Here is a 17,816-nt window from a genome sequence, read left to right as displayed (position 1 = left end):
CTGCTGTGATAATGGTTCAAACTGCCCAAGTTGACAGTTGGTCCCTTAAAATCAGATTTTCTGCTTCTTGGTCATATATATATATATATATACCTTGCCAAAACTGTAAAAATAAAAGGCAAACTGTAAAAATAATATAACAATGAATTCATTATAGGTTATAAACTGATTTTGATACTCTGTTTGCTGTGCTTACAAAGTATCTTCAGTTTATATAAGTGAAGTGAAGCTCATAAGTGAACTTCTCTTCAGGGTCAGGTGCAAGGACACTAAAGAGACTCTCGTTATAAAAAATAAAATATGTATTGAAAATATAAGGATAAAGGGATTTCTAACTCTAAGGAATTCTAACTCCACCCAAATAAAACTCCCTGGTTCTGCAATGAACTGCTTCTCTTGTTTCCACAGACTACACTGATTCTTCCTGATCTGACTAACCCAAAATTTTTACTATTCTAAATAAACTAACACTAACACTATTATCCTTATAATTCTTAACTTCATCTCCAAGTTATAAAAATAATAAAGGCTAGCTGGTTGAGTCTCAGTAAGAACCAAGTTAGGACTCTGAGCCTTAGCAAACTTGAGTCCAAACCAAAGACCAGGTCTTTCTTTGATCTTCTCAGAGTTTTAATACAATCTATAAAAACAGCAATAGATAGTCAATGTGTTTCCCAGTTTGGAAAAAAGAAAACACTTAGCTCCTCCAGATCTTTTGCTCCTTTCCTTCTACCTCAGACAGCATAAAGAGAGAGAAAAGATGTTACCTCCTCCAAGCCCTCAGCCAGAGTCCAACTCCCAACTACCAGAGAGAAACAGCCACATCCAGAGAGAGAAAGTGTCACAGAAAAACTGTTAGACTTGAAACTGACACTGTCTCAGCTCTGTTTGAAATTCCAATTCTTTCTCAAGCCAGCTTCTCTATTTCTTATCTCTAAACTCATATAATAAGACTTAATTTCTAATATAATCCTTATACTACTACTAGGTCTACTAGGAGAGATATCTAACTTCAACTGACATAAGAATTTTTCTTATAATTTACTATAATTTTCCTATCTGTAAAAATGCATTTTAAATATAAGTAGATAAAATTTTACTTTGCAATAACATTTTCATCCTATTCTATTTCCTTGTGAATTATTGATTGCTTTAATGAATTAGTAATTGATCTAATATGACCCAAATAAGGGAAATATCTCTCCCAGAAGTGGACAGAAGATTCATCTGCCCACCCTTGGGTTTCATCAATGAATTCACCATGACTGTTTGTGGTAGGAGTGGCTGTGAGCAGATTTTTAGTCACAGTCTTGGTCTTTCCTGGTTAGGTACTAAAAGAGGATCCTATTGGGTTGGGATCACACACTTGCCAGGAATGACCACAATTGATATGATACTGAGAGTTCAGAGGCAGACAGTGTAGGATAGGGGAATGAAGTGGTGAAGAGAGGCAGGCAGTAAGAAGAGTAAGTAGGAAGAGGGGCACACAGAGACATTTATATAATTGAGAGTTGTAGCTGGGAGCACTATAGCAGTAGGAGGAAGACTATTTGATGGGCAGAAGTTTGGTCTCCCATTTTTATAAAGTTAGGGGAGACAGAATAACTCTTAACCATGGCACAGCAACAACTTTGGGTTCCCTCATTTACACAACACGATGTTGATCTTACTGTTATGTCTGGAGCTTCTCTGATGCTTGCAGCTTAAAACTAATTAGAAGGACTGAGGGAACCTAATTTAACATAGAGTCTCAGGATATGGCTTCAGTTAATTTATGAGGCACTTGCTAGTATCTTCTACATTTCTGTAATTTATGACATAGTTTGCAAATAACAGTTATGCTCCCCTAATTTATGAGATAGCTTTTAAGTAACAGGTTTTTTTTTTATTGTTCTTTTAAGTAAGTGGACAGTTCTAAAAGTGATTTTTTTTTCAATTCAGCTCTTTTTCAGTTGTGTCTAACTCTTCATGATCCAATTTGAGGTTTTCTTGGCAAATATATTGAAGTGGCTTGCCATTTCCTACTCCAGCTCATTTTATAGATGATGAAACTGAGGAAAACTGGGTTAAGTAATATTTCTAGGCCAGGGCTATGGTTCAAGGTCAGGTTGGAGCCTAGGGCCAAAAGGAAAAAGGAGAACATGAGGAAGAACAGGAGGAGGAACACATGTGGCCCAGGGCCAGTTATGTGGGTCTGGATCTAAAAGAGAGTGATAGCTACAGTCTCTCTGGGCAGTTTCTTATCCAGTCAGTTCTATTGCTTTTACCAAAAAGGTGGGGGTTGAGAGTTTTTGGTTTTGTTTTACCTAGAGAAAAATGGGAGGCTAGGGGAGCACTAAGCATAGGTGAGGGGGAACCAAGAGAGGGGCAGAAGTAGAAAGCACAGTACAGTACAGCAAAGTTAACAGATGCTTTTTTTGAAGGTGGATTTCTTTAACTCAAATTTGTGCAATGTGAATTTATATAAAGCAAGAACTGCCGGGTGGAGTCAAGATAGCAGCCTAGAAGGAGCAGAAGTTCAGATCACAAACTTACCGATCACAAGCTGAATGCTTCTAGGGGACTAAAAATCAAACCCAACAACAAGACAGAGCCAAGGAACCCTCCTGCTAGACTCAATTAAAAAGGTATGCCCCCCCAAAAGCCAGAATCTGAGAACACTAGGGTTTAAGGGGAAGGCAGAAGGAAGATTCCCAGGACCCCTCCCCCCACCCACCTAGAGCACTGAGACTCCAGCAGCAGTGGAAACTTCTGGGCAGGCAAAGGTGCTGGTCTGCAGGGTGTACCTCAAGGGCAGGGCTGTGCCAAGCTCAGAGCGTCGAACACAGATGGTAAGGAAGGAGCTAGAGAGGGAACATAGAGCTGGCAGCCTGGCCAGAGCTGTGGAGATCCTCCATATTTGCTCCAGTCTTACAGGAGGTGTTGGTCGAAGAGCACACCCAGCCCAGCCAAGCTGAACTAGTTCAGACTCCACACCCCTCCCTCATTGACTGCTGGACTTTAGTCTAATCAAAAGCCTCCAGAGGACAGGGAAGCTCAAATACCCAACAACCCTCCCCCAGAGACTGCACCAAGAGATCTTCTGTCAAAGCTCCAAAAGGGGAGACTGACAGAAGCCCCCAAAACCAAAAAAAAAAAATGAGAGGAGCAAGAGCACAGACAAATACAGGGAGCAAAGAAGGGGTGGATATGAGCAAACAACAGAAAAAGAAGAAAGAAATTACAACAGATAGCTTCTATACAGCAAGCGGAACAGAGGGGGAGGGATCAGCAAACGATAAATCAGAAATCCCAGGGAATTTGATACAGGCTTTGTAAGAACTCAAAATGCAATTCAAAACATAATTAAGAGAGGCTGAAGACAACTTTAACAGCAAGATAAGTCATCTGGAAACAGACAACAGTGTTTTGAAAGCCAAAATTAATCAGCTGGAAAATGAGGCAAAGGAGGTGAAAGATGAGGCAAAGAAGATGAAAGATGAGGCAAAGGAGATGAAAGATAAGGTAAAGAGGATGAAAGATGACCTCCATAGAAAAATCAGACCAGAAAGAGGAGGATGACCAAAAAGCCAGGGATGAAATCCAGTCTTTAAGAACCAGAATACAACAACTAGAATTAAGTGACTTCACAAGGCAGCAGGATACTATAAAACAAAACCAAAAAATGAAAAAATTGAGGAAAATATGAAGCATCTCATTCACAAAACAGAGGATTTAGAAAATCGTTCAAGAGGAGACCATTTAAGAATCATTAGTCTACCAGAAGACCATGACAAAAGAAAAAGCCTGGACATAATACTACAGGAAATTATTCAGGAAGACTGTCCTGATATCCTAGAACAAGAGGGGAAAGTGGAGATTGAAAGAATCCACAGATCACCTCCTGTATTTAATCCCCAACTGACAATACCCAGAAATGTTATAGCCAAATTCAAGAACTATCAGACCAAAAGAAAGATATTACAAGCTGCCAAGAAGAAGTCATTCAGATACCATGGAACCACAGTGAGGATAACGCAGGATCTGATTGCATCCACACTGAAGGACTGAAAGGCATGGAATATGATATTCCAGAAAGCAAGGGAACTGGGTCTACAACCAAGAATCAACTACCCAGAAAAACTGACTATATTCTTACAGGAGAAAGTATGGTTATTCAATAAAATAGAAGAATTCCAAGAATTTGCAAAGAAAAGACCAGACCTGAACAGAAAATTTGACATCCAAGCACAGAACTCAAGAGAATCATCAAAAGGGGCTTTCTTAAGGAACATGGCTGTCCTCTGGACCTAATTGACTTCAGCTCTCCTGATATAGTTTCCTGCTCATCTGAGAACATAAAAAGACCTAACCGGGTAGAGACCGAGTCCTCTAAAACTTGGTAGGTGCCTATAACCATACAAGTAGACAACTTGATGACCTTCAGATAAGATGTGTTTCCTTAATCTGTCAAAACCAGAAGAGAAGCACCACTGTATTCTTATTTCATTTTTCATTCATATTTCATTCAATTCATAATTATCCTGATTGTGTTAGGGTAGAGTAAACTTACTTTTTTTAAATGTTTGATGATTTACAAGTACTTCAGAGCAGCGCCTTCTCCTGCTCCCCACCCTCCATAGCCATAGCTGATACAGAAATCAGTTAAATTATTCCACCTGAAGTGAGTACAAATTTTCTTTCTTCTACGATATCCCTTATATTCTAGCCCTGGATACAGAATTTTCCAGAAGTTAGGTACTTAAAAAGATTATTCTGTTTTGTTTTGTTGCCTTTACCATTTCTAAAATTATTCTTTCTAATAAATTTCCAAATGTAAGTTTCAAGTAAAAAAAAAACAAAACAAATATAAAAGACATGGGCAGCTATTGCCTGCTGTTCCAACTACCACATTTAAAAGTGGTTTCAAGAGGCAAATATCCTTTGAAAGGATACAATAGAAATTAGTCCCTTTAAAGACAGTTTCATGGATATAATGAGTAAAGTGATTCTGCTGCATGATTTAATTTTCATCATCCTACATTTAAATTGCACTTCTATGCTGAAAGAGTTTAAAAGGGTTTACAACCTACAGAAACACACCAAGTCATTCCATTCAATAAAAGAATCCCATTAGCTTTGGACAAAATATGGAAACCATATAACTAGGCTAAAAAACAATGTAGAACCAATAATGGAAGGGTGAACCATCCTGTATAGATATAAAATTCTATGAAAGCTATTAAATAATTGGTTTTGAGTTATATATAAATTTGTGTCCTTTACCTATCTTTGTCTGTCAGTGTTTGAGACCTACTCTCTTTCTCTCTCATATCTTCTAAGTATTTTTTCTTGGTCTTCCAACTTGGTTTCTTTCTTTGCTTTCTACCCAAGTTTATGTGAAAAAAAATTTTTGTAACCATCCATGAGGGACCAATTGAAATGGGACATTTGAAAACTGTTAAGACTTCTGTACTCGTACACTTTAGAACATGGAGACAGGTTATTTAATAAAATCATGAAAGAGCAGGGGCAAAAGGTATTTTTCTCTATTTCTAAGAGTAGTCTCAGTGCAGTCTCAGGCAAGATGGATACCAGAAGTAGAATTTTTTTAAAAGTAATATTAAGCCTTATACAAATTCACAGTAGTATTCAATTTCATCCCTTTATCCTCAATTCAAATGGTTCTCTATCATAACTGCTTCTCCATAAAGTCTTCTTTGAACATTAAAACCATAATTCTGAATGTCTACCCCACCTACTTCATATGCTGTTTATTTGGTTTTGTATGTGATTTAGTTATTATTTAGTGCATGTCTTATAACCCCTGTGAGAATACAAACTCCCTGAGGGGAGGCACTATATTTTATTACTTATTATGGTTTCCATAATGCTTCCATAAAATTTTATACCTAAATCTAGAAAGTCATCTAGCCCAAACCCATCATTTTATGAAAGAGAAAACTTAGACCCAGAAATGTTATGACATAATCAGAAGTAAGATTTGTACCCAGATCCTTTGACTCCACCACTGATGTTCTTTGTATGACAGCAGTATTGACACAACAGTTATAAATTAAAAAAAAAAAAGAACTGCCTGTACTGTTACCTTATACTACCTACTTACAAACTTACTATATTAACTGGGCACGGGTGGGGGGTGGAAGTGGAGAAGAGAACCAGAACAAGATACAGTTTCAACATACTTTGCTTTATAGATTTTTTTAAAATGCACTGCATCAATTAACATAGACTGGTCCTTCCAAGAGATTCTTAAATTCCCATTTTTGTAGTGTCTTAATCTCTCTGCCTCAAGTATCTCCCAGTCTGAACCAATCAACCAACCAAGCAACTAAGCACTTGACCCAAAACACAAAGAAGTATTTTTTCTCTCATATGCAAATATGCTATTGTTTTCCCTCAAAGTTTTGCTTCTTTCTGTTTACTCTTTAAGCAAAGCCCATTCAGCATCTTTCAGGAAAAATGCTATTGCAAAGTATGCTTGAAACTCTGAAACAACAGTTTAAATTGGTAGAGCTAAAAAGTGCAGTTTGGATATGCTTAATTCTTTTCCTGGGACTTTTTTATTTTCATTGGAGTTTTCCTGCTTTATTTCCCTCTCCTCAAGAATATGCCACAAGCTAGACTGCTTATGCTACAAACCAACCTGAAATATTTTGACAAAGTTCTAAAAAGTCCTAACTGCTCTTAACATGCAGAGTGGAGATTCTGCCCTGTGCTTCTATGAAAAAATTCAGAGTGCTGATAAAAAAAAAATCTAAATGGATAATAAATACTAGGGGAGGGGAAGAAAACTTTAAAAGAGACCTGGAAGTTTATTGCTAACTATTTTGAGTTTATTCTCCTCCCATTATAGTGAAAAAGTCTATTGGGATTGGTGAAAAGGATTTTTTTTACTGCATTGCCTGTCTGTAACTTCTCATTAGTTTATATAATTGTATTTACTGATTTCTTTAAGGTTTAATTTTTTTTTAAGTTTATCTGTTTTAATTTAATCAATATCTTTCTGCTATACTGAATCATTTTAAACTATTATGTTTTGCCTATATTGATCTTTAATTTATACCTTTACCTCTGCTGAAGAACAAAATATCACTGTATAAGCCCATGAACATCTTGCCTAAAAACCCTCGTCACTAGATCCATTGAAGATCATATGTTGCCTTTGTATATTGTCACACAGATGATGATGGATGGACTTCATCAAAAGCTATATGTAACCTTTAGAGAATTTAATAAGCTAAGAATTTTAAATGTAATTTTTAAGGGGTCTTCAGAAATAATTTTACATAACTAGTGGTTTGAATGACTATTTTATATTTCTATTATAAAGAATGTTGTATTAAAGGTAGAGAAACAAAGAAATATTCCTACCAAGGTGTTTCTATGTAGCAAGAAGCCAAAAAAAAGAGCTCCTGCAAAACTCTTCATTTTAATTTAATTCCAGCAGAATAATCTAGATTTCTTGATGATGTTCTAGACCCTAATAAGTTTTACTTTGTTTAAATATGCTTGCCAAGGTTGAAAGATTTGCTACATCTATAAAAATTGTGACAAATATCCATCAGTTCATTGGTTTTTTTTATGTCACATAGCAACATATGTGAAATATAATAGTGGATTTGTTTGCTATTGTAATTAACTGGGCTATTGTGAATTTGGAGACTTTGGTACTTCTTTGAATGTTCATTATCTACTATATTACTGTTTTATTTTGAAAATAATTTGTACTCACACATGGCTGACACAGTGTGTCACTGATTTTAAGCTAAATATTTTTTATTTTTAAAGCTTTTTTATTATTGTTTTTCCTGGCATGTGCAACATACTATCCAAGTTTTATTTTTTCTCTCCTTTTTGTATTTGAAGCATATGTCAACAGTATTAAGATTTTTCTTTAATTTTTTTATTTTGTAGTAATATAAGTTTTAAATACATTTGTTCTAATATTAATGCATGCCCAAAAAGCTTTAGACTATAAAAATGATGCCACTGATTGTTTAAAAAGAATTATGGGACTTTATTTCATGATTCTGTCTGATTCCAGGACAAGAGAATACAAAAAGAGCCACTGCACAGTGCCAAAGAAGCACAAAGCTGAACTGCATAGTGCCAATCGAACACAAGTTCAAAGAGACAAACCAATCCCGATGGGATTGATGAAATTTTGAGCCAAGACAAGAGGACTTGAACTTGTTTGGGGTTCAAGGTTGTGGCTGTTTAACATGTGTTAAAGGCAGGTCCTTCCTTGTCCCACATTCTACCAAGTATCTCAAATTTGGCTCCTATCTGGCTCCTATAATCTAGACCCTTTTCTTCTTTCAGGGTATGGTAAACTTTCTATAGTCCTGGCTACTGATTAGGTAAATGCATAATTGCTTAAATCATTTTAATTGGGCCCTGATTCAAGGACCTGTTACAGATTTAGTTTTCCTTTACTTAAGAATTTTTACACAAAAGACTTTGATAGTCTATATTTCATACAGAAATTATTTTTTTATTTGGATTTTTTCATGTTTTTGATTTTCTTTTGCAAATTGATTCATACACCTCATAACTCAGCCATGCATCCCTGAGTGATCCCCGTGTTTGTTATTATTCACCCCGGGGGGGCGGGGGGTCAAGTTATTGTGAACTTTGATTTAAATTTGAGCAATTTTAGAATAAGAAACTTGCTACCTCCCAGAATCCAGAATGCACCATGAAGATAGATGCCTGCAGAGACCACATGTTGGACCAGAAGATCCAGAGTGAACTTGAGGATGTGAACTGAATGATAGGGGGATGAAATGCCTTTGTTTTGAATGTATACTCTTATGCCAAAGGGGACTGCTCCCAACTTGGCTTTTTGTCAACATAGTAATCATTGGTTTTATTCTTTTTTTCCCTTTTATCCACAAATTATTGCAATTTTTAAGTTGATTATGTTTCCATAATCCCTTAGGGGAAAATGGTTTCCCAATAGGATCACAGGGAGATATGTATGAATGGAGATTTTGAACCTTTGACTTCATTCCCCAGAAGTCCTTAATATTTCCCAAGATTCCCTATAATCTCTCCTGCATCTCCACCTTGGCAAGATCACACTATTGGCATTTAAGTGGATGTATGCTCCTCCCATGGTTTTTTTTGGACCTGCACCGGGCTAAATTCAGGCAGTTCTTTTTGTCCTAGTTATTATTAATAAAACTTTTAAAATATCACTTAGTTATTGAATACTAATTTTAAAACTCACAGCATAAAATTTGAAAGGTCAAAAAGAGCCAAGTTGTGAAGAAGTTTAAATGTCATAAATTCAATTTGGACCATTTCACACCCTTCCCTACTCAATAAAGTTCAGAAGCTCCCTACTGCTTCTAAAAATAGAATATAAACTCCTCTGTTTAACACTTAAAGTTCTTTAAAACTGTGGCCTACTGCAATCTTTCAAGTCTTCTTATTTAATACTTCCCTCTACATAACTGTAGTTTAACCACACTGACTTTTTATATACACAATGCTCCATCTCCCATTTTGATTTTTTGCCCTGATGGTCCCCCAAACCTGCAGTGTTCTACCTCTTCACATCCACTTCTAAAAACTGCTGGTTTCTTTCAAATTTAAGCTCAAAGTCACCTTCTAAAGGTTCCTTGCTCTCTAAGATTGTCTTGCATTTATTTTCTATGTAATCTTATATATACCTATATCTGTTGTCTCCCCTAATAGAATGTTAAACTTTATTAAAGTAGGAACCATTTCACTTTTGACTTTGAATTCCCAAAGCTTAGTATAGTACTGGCACATAACAGGTGCTTAATAAATGATGTTTGGTTGACTGGTATGTGTCTCATCACCTCTAACCTCTATAGTATTGTAAGCTCCTGATGGACCATCTTTTTTCATCTTACTTACTCTTGGAGCTGTAAGGCCTGAGCAGTCCACTGCATATATAAGATTTAAAGAATTGTGCTCAATCAGTCATGACACATTTATTTAAGCGCCTACTATGTGTCAGGTGCTGTGCTATGCACTAGGACTAGGGTACAAAGACCAAAAAAAAATTAAACACAATCTCTGCTTTCAAGGAAGGTGCATCTATAGAGCTTGACAACATATATACGTATATATATATATATATATATATATATACATACACACATATACAATATTTATAAACATGTATGTATAAGGATTATATATTAAAAATGCAAAATACAAGTTAGTTAAATACAATGTGGGAGTGTAGCTTGTCCTGCAAAACTTCTCTTTCTTCATGTCTCTACCACAGGAGCTAGAAGTAATTGAAGGAATCAAGAAAAGATTTCTTTATATCAATTGAGACTTGAAGGTAGCAAAGGATTCTCTGAGGCTAAAGTAGAAAAGTGGATGCATTCCAAGCATAAAAGATGACCAGATGTTCAAAGGCAAAAAAATGAGAGATAGAGTGTCATGAGGAACAGTTTAACTGAACAAAACAGAGACAGGGAGTAATGGTAATATGTATTAAATAAATTAATGCTGTCAAATGAATTAGATAGAATCAAGTCTATAAATATACAAAGGAATTTATAAGTTAATTTGATAGTCATTAGCGATGAAAGAAAACTTGGTCTAATATTTTAACAAAGGATTTTAAGAAAGATATCTAGATCATAACCCAGTTTCTAAAATATATGTAAATCTGTTTCAACTCTAATGACAATAAATTTGCTTCTATTCTTATATGGATCTCTGATCAGGAGTCAGAAAAATAATCCAGATTGTTTTTTCTGACAAAGATCTTATGGAGAAAAATTAAGTCAGAAAAACAAACAAAAAAAAATCTTTAACATAAAGCTATCTTACCTGCTTTGAGCTGATCTAGTCAAGCAGACTTAGTTACTAAGAGTTTTCTAACTTTCCAAGATTCAGAGTTTACAATGGGTTCATTAACAAGGAGGAATTTACATGTCACAAAGATAGCCAAATGATAGGTGCCAGGGAGATCCTTCCACAATTAAAGCAAGTAAAATTATGTTAGGAAGCTCAAACTCTCTTTTGGTTTCTTATCTCAGGAAATGACAAGTTTCAGATAACTCAAAAAACTCCTCACCAGGAGAAATAGTCCTGAATCCCAAATTAAAATTAATAACAAGAAATCAAAATATTTTATAACGGTTAAAAATATTCTCATAACACAATGATTTTTTTCAATATAAACATTTCCTCCATCATTATAAAGTAATCTATACTTTTCTCATACTATAAAATCATGTTTTTCATATAGATTATTGACTGAGATTCCAACCAAGGGACATGAGGGCAACATATCTATTATTTTTCTTCATTCCTGTCACATGACCAAACTTTCTTCTTTCCTGAGCACTTATATGGTAGGATCAGTATGCTGCTTACAAATAGTTTATCACTGGAATAATGCTACATCTCACTTGCCTCAAACCTCTTTATTTGCTTGTGGATTATCTAGTAAAAATCTGAGGTTCTCAAGCATTGCCAATAGTTATATGTATTAAAAAGATAGGTCTTAACTGATCCAACCATTCTGAGGGCAATTTGGAAATATACCCAGGGTGCTTTAAAATTGTGCATATCCATTGATCCTATAATACCACTATTGGGTCTATATCCTAAAGAGATAGAAAAAAAGAAAGGACCTATTTTGGAAAAGAATTGGAAATTGGGAAATGAATATGATTGTGATAGAACACTATCATGCTATAAGAAATGATGAGCAGGATGCTTTCTTAAAAAGCCAGAAAGGCCTAAAAGAACTGATGCCGAATAAAAAAAGTAGAACCAGGAGAACATTGTACACAGCAATAGCAAAATCGAATGATGATCAACTGTGACAGACATAGCTATTGTCAGTAATATAATTATCTAGGACAATTCCAAAGGACTTATGACAAAGAATGATATCTACTTCCAGAGAAAGAACTGTTAGAGTGGGAATACAGATCAACACATACTATTTTTCACTTTAGTTCATTTGTGTTTATATTTTGGAGTTTTGGTTTTATATGAGTATTCTTTTATAATAACAAATCTAGAAGTATGTTTTGCATGATAATACATGTATAATCCAGATCAAATTGCTTACCATCTTTGGGAGAGGGAGGAGGGGAAGGAGAGAGACAATTTGGATTATAATTTCAGAAATTATAATTTCAGAAAACATGTTGAAAATTGTTATTATATAAAATTAGGAAAATAAAATATTTTTAAAAAAATAAATATATAGAAGAAAAAAAGAGATATTTTTGCCAGGAGCAGACATGTGATCTAGCCTACTTTCTTCCCCCTATTCAATTTTTGGTTCAAGTCATTCACCATCTACATTAACTGTTACAAATATCTGTACTCATATACTAATTCAATGAAATGTCCATGTAACTCTAGGTCATAGTTTGAACAACGAGCATTTTACATCCATTTAATTTTTTTCTAAATGTACTATTAGACTAATCACTTTTTAATAATTATGGTTCCCATTTGACTTAGAAAATCAAATTATGATTTGGTTCCCATAAGAGTTACAATGTTCTAGAGATTGATGGAGGATCTTTCTGTCAAGTGGAAATCTTTTTCATTTAGATCTTACATAAGACTTCCTCCATAGCAATTAAACGGTTAGTTGGAAAAAGGTAATCAAGTACAAAATTCATAATTTGACTTAACTGTTTTTGCAATTGAAGAATGTTTCAAATAGCATCAAATGGAAAATTTCTGTCCCAAGTATAAAATAGTTTTCAAGTTCTGCCTCTGAGACATACTGACTGTATAACACTGGGTAAGTCACTTAGCCTTTTGTTGCTCTAGAAAGGTTAAGACTATAAACTGTAAAACAAAGAGTCAACCTATACCTTGTGGAAGTTTTTTCATTTGGGAATTCACTTTATTAATGAAATCAAAGGCCCTATAAATCCCTATCCTTAATAACTTGAATATAAAGCATCTAGTAGTGGATTAGTGCTCTGTAACATAAGACCGATGTTTGAAAAGTTGGAAGTAGACCGGGAAATTATCTAATTCAACCTACTCCTTCTGAGCTGAGGAAACAGGCTCAGGGGCATTAAGTGGCTCCCTCTATATACTACTTCACGTAATGACCTCATCAGCTCACACAGACAGACTTACCATTTCTATGCAGATGTTTCTCAAATCTCTCTTTCCTGCACCAATCTGTTTGACTAGTAGATTTCTAATAGAAATTTGAAACTCACTATGCCCAAAACAGAAAACTCACTATCTTTCCCCCTAAAACCTTCCTATCTTCCCTATTACTATGGCAATGCTATCCTCTCAGACTTTCAGGTTCACCACCTAGGAGTCATCCTAGAATCCTCACTACTCTCACCTTCCATATCCAGTCTATTGCCAAGGCCTGTTGATTTTACCTTTGCAACTTCTCTTGAATACACTAGTCTACTGGTGAGTCTGCCTGCCTCAAGTCTTTCCCTACTTCAATCCAGTCCTTACTAAGCCACTAAAGTCATTTTCCTAAAACACAGGTGACCCTCCCATTCAATAAATTCTAGTATAACCACCAAGAGCAAATACAAAATGTTCAGTTTGGCATTCAAAGTCCTCTATAACAGAGGGGCCTCATATCTTTGAGTCTTCTTATCTTACTCTCCAATACATACTCTTTAATTCAGTGAAACTGGCCCTAGATGGAATGCTCTTCCTCCTCTGCTTTGATTACTGAGCTGCCTGGTTTCCTTCACATCCCATCTAAAATCCTAACTTCTACAGGAAGCCTTCTTCAACACTTCTTAATTCCAGTGCTTTCTTAAAGTATTTATCTTGTATATATTTGTCTGAATGTTGTCTCTGCCATTAGAGTGAAAGCTTCTTGAAGGCATGTACTGTCTTTTGTCTCTTTTATATCCCCAGTGTTTAGCACAGTACCTGGCATGTAGTAGGTGTTTAATAAATACTGATTGATCATCAAAGAATCATACTTATTGTTTATCACACTCAGCATCTAATCACCTCTACCTTAAGAGTCCTCTTTCAAACCTTAGCCCAGGGGTCCCCAAACACACACACACACACACACACACACACACACACACACACACACACACACACCCGTCCGCCATTTATCTAGCCTCCACTGCACTTTTGGAAGGGGCATCTCTTTCATTGGTGGTCAGTGAGAGGTACACTGTATGTGGTGGCGCCACAAAGTGTGGTGTCACTCACTTATGTCAGCATGGTGAGCGGCAATCTGGGGGAAGGGGATTCCGCACTGTGTATACTGCTGCCCAGTGGTGGTGATGGGCCTGTGCAAGGTGTGACAGGCCGATCACAGCCAGCTAGGTAGCCTCTGCTATACCAGACAGCGGTATACAGATTTATTCAGTTGTTTGTTTTTTTAATAGTCTGGCCCTCCAGCTGTCTGTGGGACAGTGATCTGGCCCCTTGTGTAAAAAGTTTGGGTACCCCTGCCTTAGTGTATTTGCAACCTCCACTGGAAAGCCTTTACTAATTGCTGGCTTCTGTAAGGTGTTTTCTTCCTCCTGATTATCCCATATATATTTATCTAGATACATAATGCTTTCCTTTAGCATAAAGGTAGGAACTGTTTGTTGTTCTGAATGTATTTCATGAACCTTGCACATAGCAGGGATTTAATGTGAATCAAATAGCATTTGTTAAGTAGCCAGTAGGTGCCAGGCACTGTGCTAATTTAAGTGTTATAGTGTAATAGAGTGCTAGACCTAGGGTCAAAAAGACCCAAATTGAAGTCCAGCCTCACAAACTTCTAAGCTGTGTGATATTGGGCAAGTCAGGTATTTACCCAGTTTCCTCATTTGCAAACTGGGAATAATAATAGAGCACCTTCCTCCCAGACTTGTGACAATTTCAAAGAAGATAATTATGGTAAAGTGCTTGGCATGGTGCCAAGAATATAGCAAGTTCTAAATAAGAGATAGCTGAGCAATGTCTGTTAGATTGGGGAGCATGTTTTATAGAGTGTAAGGTCTTAGAGGGTTAAGAATTATTTTATTTTTGTCTTTATATTCCTAGAAGTTTTGCAAATAGGTACCTAATAAATCATTTTTTGAAAAAGAGTCCTAAGTCCCAGACATGTATTACTAGGAACATTAAAAGTATAACTTTTTAAATAATAAAATGCTAAAAATGTAAAGTAAAATCACTATTATTTTCATTTTATAAATATGCATGCTGTCAATTTTGAATTATGTACAAGTGGATTCTGAGGCTCCCTTCCCTTGGAATTGGAAAATTATGTAAGTATATGAATATAGTCATCTAAGTGTCCAGATCAAACAGTAATCCAAAACCAAATACAAACTTCTGTATTACCTGATCATCTTCACTAATTCTAGTCCTTAAGACCACTGACAAAGTATTTACTTAGTTCACAATTGCACTGTGCTAACAGCCAACTCCACCACAAATTACAACTAAATTATGCAAAAAGCAGAAAGGGCTATACATTATAAGGATATTTTCTCCAAGGATTCTAACTAGTTAATAAATTGTTGCTGCTAATTCTCCTTTATTCCTCTCTTTTATGGTCTTTTTCTTAGTTTCAAAGACTGACATCTTTTGTACCCATCTTGACCTTTTTAGAATAAGGATGTGATGTAAATTCAAGATATAGGTGGTATATTAAAACCCTGAAATGCTTCATAAAAACCAAAAAGGATCATTCAACCCTCTTTACTGTATAATGCTAACAGACTTCTAAATATTCTGGGGGTAAAACCAACTTGCTAACAAACTTTATAAATATTCTAGGGGTAAAAATTGTAATGCTTAATTTTTATTGATATCATTTTTTCTAATGCCATCATTTCCCTAATATATTCCTCCCCTACTTACTTCTTGTAATAAAAAAATAAAGATTTAAAAATCAGTTGAGCAGAACTATGCAAAACATTACCATCACCCAAATTTAACAGTATATGCAATGTTGGTATGGAATATTTTTTAATATCTCAGGCACTTAAAAAACAGAACACAATGTTTTGATCCAGCAACCAAATGTTCATTCATTCATTAAATTATTTATTGTTAAAAAGTGGAAATAAATATGTGTTTTCTTCACTTTACCCTCAATCTTTGAACATTGAAACTACAATTAGAAAAACAACACTTTACTTTCAACGACTCTGTGAGAGAAGCAGTGAAAATATATTTACCCCTATTTTCTTGTTCAAAACTCCAAAAAAAAATCTTATGATATCTTTTGGAAGATTCCTTCCACCTACTGGAAATGGATTTTCTACCTGCCTTACTGATCGAAATTGTTAAAGCTACCAAAAACCACCTGTACCTTTTATTTTTAAAGGAGGGATTGTTCTTTACCTTAGGAAGGTTAGTCCCCTACTAGCATCCTTTCCAAATTGATAGGAATCTCTGGAGCACGTGATACGTTGGCATAGTCTTTGAAAATCAAGTGTCACCTCCAAGCCACCGATATAAGGCACCGGAATTGGATAGAAGTACTTGATCCCCATCTTATAGATAAACAAGTGAAACTCAGGGAGATCGAAAAGACTTGCCCGATCACAAGGCTATTAAGCAACCCCAAAAATTGCAATTTCATGGCTAATTAAAAAAAAAAAAAGCCAAATTTTCTGACTCCTAAATCTAGCCAGGGTTCAAAAGTCTGCTACAACGAAATGACTGAAAACTCAGGAATTCATCACCTTCCCCCCCTCCCCCAAGAAAGTACTTTTTTTCCTGTTTGTGATAATTTGGGTTGCGATGAGAGGTATTTTAAATAGAACAAAGTTCTGGACCTCTGGCAGCACACCTCCCACGTGTACGGGGTACCGATAGCATAACAGCTTTCCTTTCAGCAAGTCCCGAGTTTCTCCTTCGCTCTCTGTCCAGTGGTGGGGCTTGGGTATGAACTTCCTCGTTCACCCCCTAATACTATACAGTAAAACAAACCACTTTAGAGAAAAAGAAAGATGCAGGAGTGAAAGGGTGAGGGGGCAGAAGAGGAAGAGAAGGGGGTGGGGGTGGGAAGCATGTGTCATTCCCGGGATACTACCCACCCCTAGGAATACCTAACGCAGCCTCACACGGATCAGTCTCACCCTCAGAGTCTCGAAAGGGCCACAACTTCCTCGGTCAATCAGGAGATTCCGGCGGCGAGCTAACGACTGCACCTCCAGCTACCGGGAAAGTTTGCTCGCGTCTCTCCAACCAGATATAGGCTCCGGAGACTATCCGCTGGCCTCAGGTCTCTATCACACGCCTTCTCCCCGCCTGCGCAGCAAATGCGGCACGTCAAGGCCAATTTCTCTTCCGTTCTGTCCTTTCAGCCTGGTTTCCCCCCCGACTCTTTTTCCCTGGATCCTCTCTCTCCTGCGGCAGCGACAGCCACGACCGAGCTTAACCCCTTCGGTCCCTCCTAGGGAATGGGGGCGAAAAAAGGAGGGGACACTGGTGCTACGCGCAATCCCTTCCCCTGAGGAAACAAGCTCCCCAACATTAAAGTACCGCCTTTTCCTCATCGCCATCTCCGGCCCTGTCCTTACCCACTCCCTGCCCCTTCCCTGGATGGAAGAGTCCTGTATGAGGTCTCCACAGCCAGCTGCACGCATTTGGAAAGATAAGAGTTTGAGGGGTTTAGTCTCATCTCAGTGACCCCCGCCCCTCCGGGGTGGAGATATCACTCCCCAGTGGAATATTGACTTTGGTCTTAAAGAGGTGAGAAGACAACGGTCTGAAGGCCTTTTTAGCCGCACACGGAAACATCGATAAGCCCCTCCCCTACGTTGGAAGCTTCAACTCCTATCCCGGAAAGGAAAGTGAGGAGACCGTGTTGTGTTCCACAGAATGTGGTT

At 36.7% G+C, this 17,816-nt stretch overlaps 1 protein-coding gene across 3 annotated transcripts in view; it reads right to left on the bottom strand.

The window, feature by feature from the left end:
- PUS10 (pseudouridine synthase 10) overlaps window positions 1–17,200 on the bottom strand; it is a 129,128-nt gene extending 111,928 nt beyond the window's left edge. For 2 of the 3 annotated variants that reach the window (XM_001375026.4, XM_007476791.3), the window contains exon 1: window positions 17,064–17,200. The gene's annotated coding sequence lies outside the window, so the exon portion shown is untranslated. Of the gene's footprint in view, window positions 1–17,033 lie in introns of all 3 variants that reach the window. The other variant, XM_007476792.3, reaches the window with a different exon arrangement.
- Window positions 17,201–17,816: the final 616 nt, after the last annotated feature.

Source organism: Monodelphis domestica, chromosome 1, assembly GCF_027887165.1.
Source record: "Monodelphis domestica isolate mMonDom1 chromosome 1, mMonDom1.pri, whole genome shotgun sequence".
NCBI lineage: Eukaryota > Metazoa > Chordata > Mammalia > Didelphimorphia > Didelphidae > Monodelphis > Monodelphis domestica.
This window is presented reverse-complemented; position numbering and strand designations above follow the sequence as displayed.